The sequence below is a fragment of the Nicotiana sylvestris genome, chromosome 10 (genome assembly GCF_000393655.2).
Source record: "Nicotiana sylvestris chromosome 10, ASM39365v2, whole genome shotgun sequence".
Classification (NCBI taxonomy): Eukaryota; Viridiplantae; Streptophyta; class Magnoliopsida; order Solanales; family Solanaceae; genus Nicotiana; species Nicotiana sylvestris.
The window spans coordinates 136,567,491-136,576,893 of NC_091066.1; the positions used below are offsets into that span (position 1 = coordinate 136,567,491).

At 35.8% G+C, this 9,403-nt stretch overlaps 1 long non-coding RNA gene across 3 annotated transcripts; it reads left to right on the forward strand.

The window, feature by feature from the left end:
• The first annotated feature begins 805 nt into the window (after nt 1-805).
• On the forward strand, nt 806-4,821 carry LOC104217170 (uncharacterized). 3 transcript variants are annotated; one of them, XR_708694.2, is made up of 4 exons: nt 806-1,186; nt 1,629-4,018; nt 4,099-4,276; nt 4,360-4,821. It is a non-coding gene; the product is annotated as an uncharacterized lncRNA (long non-coding RNA). The 3 variants fall into 3 exon arrangements; XR_708695.2 differs by having other exon boundaries at nt 816-1,186; nt 3,071-4,018; XR_708693.2 differs by having other exon boundaries at nt 842-4,018.
• The last annotated feature ends 4,582 nt before the right edge of the window (nt 4,822-9,403 follow it).

Consider the following 9,403-nt stretch of genomic DNA (forward strand, 5'->3'; position numbering starts at 1 on the left):
TTTCCTCAATGCTACCTCGCCCTAAATGTTTTGTGGCAGATTTCGACCTATGCATATCTAACAAAGTAAATTCATAAGTCGTCTACATCTAGTGTATGAGACAAAAAAAAGGGAACAATTACTTGGTAAATAAAATTATTATACTTATATTTGCTAAACCCTTTGCTTTATCTCATCAGTAGATTTATCACCTTATTTTATTAATTCCCTGTAGCTATGCATCAACAACCATCATCATTAACGATATTATGGGTCATTTGGTAGGGTGTATAAGAATAACTGAATAAGGTATGTTGGTAATACATGGACTAGTAATGCATGGGTCAGCAATGCAAAAATTACTCATGCAGAGATTATTTCTTATCCACTATTTGGTGTGTTATATTAAAAATTAAAATGCATTACATATTATTTAAGAAAATTATTTGTTTACAAAAATGTCCTCCATATTCTTTAACTTTAAAGAGGCTTTAAGAACAATTTTATTTTTAACCATACTAATGCATACATTAATAGTCTTGGTATTTATAATACCATAGTTTGCTATGTATTAATTATACATAGTATAATGTCAAATAGGTTGTAGATTTAATACTAACATTATTATTAATACATAGGTTGAAAAAGTGTACCCAATAAGAAATTAGTTATACCAAATTTAATGCATGCATTATTTTCTCTAAGGCATAAATATTAGGGACCCCTCTGCACTTGACAACTTTTATTTAGTTTTCCCAATAACTGTACGAGATCCTAAATACCCCCTACACTTGATTTTTCATCTTTTAATACCAACGTTGATGAGGTAGTCCTTCAGTCGGGTATATACGTGCTGCACAAGGTGGAAAAACATGTCCACATAGATATTTTAATATTTTTCGCTCCACCATTTAATAAAATATATTTCCCTAATATCAAAATTCTAGGGTGTTCTCTCACTTAAACTTAATCCATTTCTCTCTCAAATGGCTCTCTCACTTCTCACTATCTGGTAAAGAGGGTTTTGATAGTATTGGGTTCTTCGATATGTTATCTCAGTGGGTTTGCTAATTTTTCCGTAATCAAGAATTCTTGTTCGCTTTTGGTTTCGATTGGTGTTTGTTTGGGTCTGTTTCAACCGACGAACATCGAAAGCTTGCATTTAATCTCTGTTACAAGGAAGATTGTTGTCTAAAATTCCAATTAGGTAAGTAATTCTTTACTGAAAATGGTTTATTTCTAGTGTATTTTACCTGCTTTTAATATTGTTTATACATATTAGGGTTTTGATTGTAGAAACAATGACTTAAGGCTTTTGAAATTGAAGTTACTTAGAATGAAATTCTACATCTCATGCATGCATGGCTACTAGTTTTTTTTCGTAACAACCTTAAAAAATAGGGCTTTGTCTGTAAATACTTTATAGGTGTTTCAAATTGCTGGCTTGTGCCTTTTTACTAATTAAAAATTGAGGCTTCTTTGTTAAATACTTTATTTGTGTTTTTAATTATTGGATTGTGCTTTTTTATTGTTAAAAGGTTGTGCTTTTCTTTTAAATACTTTAACTTTGTTTCATATTGTCGTGTTGTATTCTTTTTAAGTTGGGGCTTTTCTGTAAAATTTTCTGGTGTTATTGTTTGTGGATGTAGGGTAATTTATGGCTTTAAAATATTTTAACTTATGGTGAGTGAGGTGGGGCATGTCTATATTGGGGGTGGGACAGAACATATTTTCAATGTTGATGAGGATCATTTGTCAATTCCTGAACTGGCAGATTAAGCTAGGAGTTTTGGAATTACTAAGTTAAAAAAAGACCTTTGTGGTTCCATAAAGGGGGATAATTTGGTTGAACTAAAAATGATAGGGACGTACATGATCTTTCACTATTATTGTCTGATGGGTCATAATAGACATTTATGTAGGTGAAGACTCAATTATAGAGGAAGGGGGTCTTACTGGTATGTCTGGTAGTCAATTAACAAGTATAGATACCAATTTGAGTATAGTGGGTGAGCCTTTTAATACACCTATCAGCATTGAAAGAGGCATCAGGGAATCTGATTCTCTTCTTGCTCCATCTACCGCTGCTTTAAATGTTGGAGTTGGGGAACAAGATGTAGATAAAGCTGCAAATGTGAATGAAGATGGATATTCTTTAATAGACTAGACAGATATAGATGAAGAAGAAGCTGCACAAGACCCAGCTAATGTAGAACAAACTGTAGGAAGTGAAGATCCAACTATTGTAATACAATGTGTAGGAAGTGAAAAAGACTCTGAATAAGATATTGCAGGAAATTATGATGCTTAATCTGACTAGTCTATAGACTATGAAAATGATGTGCATGAGGAGTTAAGGATTATGAAAGCAATATGTGAAGCAATTCAAGAAAAAAAATAGGAGGAGCAGAAAAGGTGAGAAGGAAAAGGTAGTGGTTATCTAGTGAAGTGGGGCTGGATGAAAGTTTTGAAGATATAGATCAAGAGAGGAGAAGTTTGAATGGTAAATTACTAGGAGATGAGTCATACTATGACAATTCTGATTATGATTCCTTTAATTCTGATGAAGAGCCTGAACCTGTATTTGATGATGAAGGTGAAAGAGGACAGTTAAGTGCTAGAAGAAAGACTAACAAGGTGATTTATGATCCAACATGCAAGGTTGTGATTTGGCAGTTGGGTTTGGTATTTGAAAATGTGGTTGAATTTAGGACAATATTAACAAATTATGCTTTAAAGAAGGGAGTTGAGTTATACAAGTATGTGAATGAGCCTATTAGAGTAAGGGTTATATGTAAAGGTGGTTGGCCATAGTTCATATTTGCTAGCAAGGAAGGAAGAAGTGAAAACTTCACAGTGAAGACCAATAATTCAAGACACAAATATCATAGGACCAAAGCCAACTTTCTTTGTAACTCAAAATATCTAGCAGTGTATCTTAAAGACATTCATATGGGAGATGGTTCTTAGACCACTATCATTAGTGACATGCAAAAGCTAAGTCTTTATCGCCTATAGTTTTATATTAAATTTGTATTTTATTACTGTTATTTAGGTTTCCAACTACATGTTCTTTGTCCTTGAATAATAGGGATTGATATCTTCAGTTGATGAAATACTACCTGATTGTGCGCATAGGATGTGTGTTAGGCACATTTTAGCAAATTGGCGCAGAAATGGAGAGGGATAGAAAGAAGAAAAAGATTCTGGGGTTGTGTTAGGGCTACTCATGAGGCAGATCTTAAGAGAAAGCTAGATGGTCTAGCTCAGTTAGGGAATAGGATTGTTGAAGACTTAATCAGATACAATAAGAAAAGATGGTGCAAAACATACTTTCAAACCTTCTTCAAATATGATAGTGTAGACAATAATATGGCAGAAAACTTTAATGCTTGGATCTTAGGTCATGGGAACAAGACTATTATTACAATGTTGGAAGAAATTAAAGTTAATGTGATGATTAGGGTGAGTAAGTCCAGGGCATTTGCTAAGACATGGGTGAATGAGATATCTCCAATGGCAATGATGGTGTTCAATATCAATATGGAGAAATCAATATAGGTCACAATAGATTGGAATGGAGATAAAGGATTTGAAGTGTCAAAAGAAGTAAACAAAAAATATATTGTACACTTAGAAGCTGAAAAGTGTAGTTGTAGAGCATGAGATTTAAAAGGGATCCCATGTGCACATGTTATAGAAGCAATGCATTATATGAGACAAGATGCATCAGAGGGAATCTCAAGTTGGTACAACAAAGAGACATACCTCAAGGCATATTGACACTTCATTCAACATGTGTCATACATGGCAATGTGGCCAAAAACTAATAGTCCAAACGTTGATTTTCCTAAATTGGTGAAAATGTCTGGAAGGCCAAAAGGAACAGGAAAAAGAGTTTGGAGAAATAAAAAGAGTTGGAAAGTTAACAAAAAGAGGCATAACTATAACCTGCTCAATCTGCAAGGAAGTCAATCGTAACAAGAGGAGTTGTCCAAAGAATTCCAATCCTAAAATAAAGGCTAAAACTACACCAGAGGTAAAGTATTCACTTTTAAGTTATATATGCCTCTAGTAATTCTTATAGCTCACTAATTGAAGTTCTATTTTATGTACTAGTTTGCTGAATCACAACAATCTTCAACTGTAAATCCAAAGAAGAGAAATAGAGGTGATTCTGAAATGCCAAGTACAAGCAATAAAAGTAAATTTAAAGCAGCCAGAAGTGGTTACAAGAAACCAAGTGTTTGTGGTACATAGTCTATTTGTTTTACAAAGTGGATATACTAGTGTTAATGTAAGTGTCTTAATTTTAAGTTCATTATTTTTGTTAAGTTAGAATAACATCTTGTGCTAATGTAAGTGTTTATGCCTGTTTAGCAAGGGCTGCCTGATAGCAGAACAGTTAAAACATCATCTACTACTGTGATCAATTCAGCACATGTGACTGGTGACATTGGTTACCAACCAACCAAATGGCTTAAATGGAAAGGCAAGACATCTATAACTCAAACAAAACTCCAAGTTCAAAGTGCTATGCATTGCATCACTACTAGATAAGGGCAGTTGGAATTCAAATAAGGGCAAAGTCAAGGAAAAATCTCCCTCCAAGATCCCATCTTAAATATGTTTTTTGTTGGCAGTCTAACTTTTATTGTAGTGTCTTTAAAATTGGAAGTTGTTTATGTGTTTTGGAATGTATTTAAAGCAGCAATTGTTGGAGGTAGTGGACGTTTATGGTAGTTATAGTTTTTTGTTAAAACATTTACTCACTATATTGTTGCACTGTGAATGCAGATGAACAAGTAACACTTATTTGTTAATGAATTACAGTTATTTTGAGTCATGATTCATCATGAATGCCTCCAGTTATTTTCTTGTCTTTGTACATTATGAAATGGCAGGATAATCTATGTTGTATGAACTGATTAAACCCATAAAAAGAGCAACTAGAACAACAAAAATTTGGAACATATCTGCCAACATATATATTTGATAGGTTATATGCATCCCTGTTATGTTTTGATGATGTAACAAACTTAATGATAAGAACCAGATGAGGAACATGTTACACATCCTCAAGTACTTAAGAATAACAAGTCTCAAGCTGGGGACATGGTTCAACTCTTCATATTCAGAGAAACAGCAGAGGGAACAGATGGATACCAGTTCCCTTTGGTGATTGTACCAGTCAACCACCCGACAGTTGTAAAGTTGTTGCCTGCACATGCAACAGGGCAAACAATGCAACATTCAACTTTATGGGGAATGTACTTGTACCAAACATGCTTGCATCATTCAAGTGATGTCACCTATGTAATATTAACATTGAAGCAAAGGCAAAACATCACTCTTGAACATTCAAGAATCAATCAAGCATTCTCTCAAGTGAGCAATCAATCCTGCAAGTGATTCTCAAGGGCATCAAGAATAAAGAACAACATAACAAAGGACCAGTTCCCTGTAGTGAGTTATTACATGTCCTTAGTTGTGTTGCACCTCTGTTAAATTACTTTACTTGTAATTTCTACTTAGCTTAGTTAGAAGCATTGTGTAGAAAAATTTTGTAGAATCATAATTCGTGTATTTGTGTCTTGGCTAGAGTTAGTCGAGTTGTAAGCTTTGTAATAGAGTTATTACAAAAGAGCTTGTAATAGAGTTGTTACAAGTTAGTGAGAGATTAACGAGTTAATTCCTAAGTTACAATAGGTTGTAATCTAAAGTTTGCTCAGTACTGAAGTTGAAATCCTACAAGGGTAGGTCATGGTTTTTAATCCAGTGAGCTGGGAGTTTTCCACGTAAAACTCCATTGTGTCATTTACTTACTACAATGTGTGTGTGTTCTGTGGGAACTAATAGAGAACCTGGTTCTCTATATAGTTTGGTGGAATCTTAATTTCTATCAAGTGGTATCAGAGGAGGTTCTTTCTATTAGCCTAACACCTAGAAATGATCCTCATGGTTGCTCCACTAAACTTTTAAGAAGGTCAATCTACCTACAGACCACCAAGAATCAACTGCCAATACTATGGATGGTGGAAGATAAGGATGCAGGATTTTATCATGGATGAAGATTCAGAGCTCTAGGATATTATCTGCGATGGACCCTTTGTTCCTATGAAGACCATTGGTGACCCAGCAGTGACAGTTCCCAAAACAAGAAAGGAATACAACAATGCTGACGGCAAGGCTATAGAGAAGAACTTTCGAGCAAAAAAAATCCTCGTCTGTGGTATTGGACCAGATAAATACAAAAGGATTTTAGCATGTCAATCTGCTAAGGAGATCTGAGAAGCTCTCCAAATAGCTCATGAAGGGACAACTCAAGTCAAACAATCGAAGATTGATATGCTAACCATAGAGTATGAGCTCTTCAGGATGAAGGATGACAAGTTCATTCAGGATATGCACAGTCGCTTCACATCTATCATCAATGAGCTTCACTCTCTGGGAGAAATCATTCCCTGGAACAAACTTGTCAGGAAAATACTTAGTGTATTACCTGGTTCCTGGGAAAGCAAAGTAAATGCTATTACAGAGGCAACGGATCTGCAAAATCTGACCATTGATGAACTCATTGGCAATATGAAGACTTACGAAATGAAGAAGAAGAAGGATAATGAGAGAAGAGAGCCCAAAAGGGAGAAGAACCTGGTCCTCAAGACAGACAATAATGACTCAGATGGTGAGGATGCTGATATGACTTACCTAACAAAAAGATTTTAGAAAATGGTTCGCAGAAATGGAGGTATTCCAAAAAAGGGAAGCTCCAGCAAGCCAAGAGGTTATGACCTATGTCATAAGTGCGGCAATTCGAGATACTTCATCAAGGATTGCCCTCTCCTTAAGCAAAATCGGTACAAACACAACACAAAAAAAGCAGCTAAGAGGAACCCGATTCTTGACAAACGATTCAAGAGAAAAGATGTCTCTGACAACATTGTGAAACAAGCTCTTGCTGCATGGAGAGACTCTTCCAGCGAATCTAGAGAGGATGATGATCAAGGTGACAGCTCTATGATGGCAGTAAAAAGTGAAGCAGCTGAGTATGACTCTATCTTTCCCCTGGTGGCAAATTTTGATGATGATTAAGATGATGATGATGATGAGGTAAACTTTCTAAATGTTCAAAGAAATCTGAAGTCTTACTCTCCAAAAAAACTTATGTCTTTGACAAATATTTTAATTGATGCTTATCATAGTCTTATAAATAATAAAAATGCATTAACTATGGAACTAGGAGAAGTAGAACATGAGAGAGATGATCTAGTTGATGTTGTGGTCGATTTAAAAGAAACCATTTAGAGCTTGAAGAAGGAAAAATAAGCTTTAACTGAAAAGGTTGCTAACATAGAGCATGAGAGAGATGACTTATTAGCAGTAGCTGTGGATCTAAAGAAAACAGTTGAGGAACTAAAAGGAGAAGGTAGGCATGAGATTATTCAAAAGGGAAAGGAAGTTTCAAATGAGGCACATCTTAGGTTGGAAGATAAGCTAAAATCAGTGAAATTTAGTTTGTGACCGAACTTGAGAAAAACAAACAACTTCAGGAAGATCTAGGAAGAGTTAAGAGTGATTTTGAAAAATAACTTAAGCGGACCTGGTCCTCTGATGCTATCACTGTCATGTATACAAACAATGGGGAAAACAGGCGAGGAATCATGTTCCAAAGAGAAAAGACTCCTTACAACCCTCATAGCAAGTACATTATTGTACCTGATAACTGGCTCTGCACTCACTGTGGTAACACCGGGCACTTTAAGGAAACAGGTAAGACTAGATTTTAGTCGCAACAGAAAAATAAAGTTTTTGCTAAAAAGGTAACTACTACTACAGAACCTGGTCCCTCTTATAAAAAACGTGTGATGCCTGCTTGGACCAAAAGAGTCCTGATTCACCCCTTTCCTCACTACAAGGGACCCAAACTTGTTTGGGTTCCTAAGTCTAACCCTTGATTTCCTTGTGAAGGGAGCAGTGAAAGGGAGCAACCAATAATGGTACATGGATAGTCGCTGCTCGAAACACATGACTGGAAGCACAAATGATTTCCTTTCACTCAACGCCCTACAAGGAGGGAGTGTGTCCTTTAGAAACAGCAAAAAAAGATACATTCTGGGAGTTAGAAGGATTGGGATGTCTCTCTCTCACTCACTCAATTGAAAATATGTACTATGTGAATGGATTGAAGTACAACTTGCTGAGTGTTTTCCAAATTTGTGATAAGGTAAACAAAGTGGAATTTTGTGTCAAAAATATGCACACTCACAAATCTTCTGACTGGTGAAGTGGTTTTGGTGGCTAAAAGATACAAAAATATCTATGTTGCTAACTTTGAATCCTTGCAAAATGGGGATCTCAGCTGTTTAAGTGTTGTTGATGATGATGTTGAACTATGGCATAGAAGACTGGGTCATGCAAGTTTTACGTTGCTGAACAAATTGGTCAAGAAGGACCTAGTTCGTGGCCTGCCCAAGTCAAGCTTCAAGGATCACAAGGTGTGTGATTTATGTGTAAAAAGAAAGTAAGTCAGATCCTCTTTCAAGCCCAAAAAGGAAGTTAGTACCTCAAGGCCACTTGATCTCCTTCATATAGATCTATGTGGACTTATGAGGGTGCTAAGTAGAGGAGGAAAGAAGTACATCTTTGTTATAGTGGACGACTGTTCCAAATTCACCTGGACTCCGTTTCTCAGAACCCCAGGATGAAACTTTTCAAGTATTTGCTACATTTGTGAAGAAGATCCAGGTGAAGATGAGCCATAATGTAGTATGTATTAGGTCTGATCACGACACAGAATTTGACAATGCCAAATTCGACGAATTTTGTGCTAAAAATGGCATTACTCATAATTTTTTCCAGCTCCAAGAACACCTCAGCAAAATGATGTTGTGGAGAGGAAGAATAAGACTCTTGAAGACATGCAACAACAATTTTAATTGACAGTGGCATTGCAAAAAGTTTCTGGGCAGAAGTCGTCAACATTGCATGCTACTTGGTGAACATGTGCATGATCAAGTCCATTCTAAAAAAAATATGAACTGCTGAATAGGAGGAAGCCCAAGTTAACACATTTAAGGACATTTGGCTAGAAATATTTGCCCTCAACAATAGCAAGGAAGCACTTGGAAAATTCAATGCCAAAAGTGATGGAGGAATCTTTCTAGGCTATTCATCGCAAAGAAAAGCCTACAAAGTATACAACAAAAAAACTCAATGTGTTGAGGAAATTATACATGTGATCTTTGATGAATCTCACCACTTATGTGGGAAAGATTCACCTGATAAGAGTGATTAGGATGGAGAACAGTCAAGTGTTCCTGGTGAAGTCATTGACATGGCAAATGGAAAGGCTGATATGATGAGCCATGTCAAGGAATCAAATGAGGATGGTGCAGTTATATCTCCAACTGATGGGGAGGAACTT